Genomic DNA, 427 nt, shown 5'->3' with positions numbered 1-427 from the left:
CGCAGTCAAAGAAAGATACGGGTGTGCACTCCCCGATCGATCGCATCGGCGGTGTGATCTGCTCAGACCTAAAGGGACCGATGACGCTAAGGGACCGCCTTGGGAATCGGTACCGTGTTAACTTTGTCGATCGCAAGAGCCATTACTGCCGCGTATTTCTGGCACGCACTAAGGGCCAAGCGGCGAAATGTTCAAGGAATTCTTAGTGTTCTTTTAGAAGCGCTTCGACTGTCGCATTCATGTGCTACGCACAGATGGGAGTGGTGAATATCGGAGCGTTGATTTGTTCTGCAAGGTCACGGCAGGTGAGCGAAGCAAGAAATCAAGCATCAAATGGCAAGGCAGAGCGCATGCACCGAACGGTTCTAAACATGGCCCGCTCTATGATTTTGCAAGCAAGCTCCCGCTGAATTTCTGGGGAGATGCA

Source organism: Plasmopara halstedii (genome assembly GCF_900000015.1).
Source record: "Plasmopara halstedii genome assembly, contig: Scaffold_110, whole genome shotgun sequence".
Lineage (NCBI taxonomy): Eukaryota > Oomycota > Peronosporomycetes > Peronosporales > Peronosporaceae > Plasmopara > Plasmopara halstedii.
The sequence above is the reverse complement of the archived record's forward strand: the minus strand, read 5'-3'. Positions refer to the sequence as shown.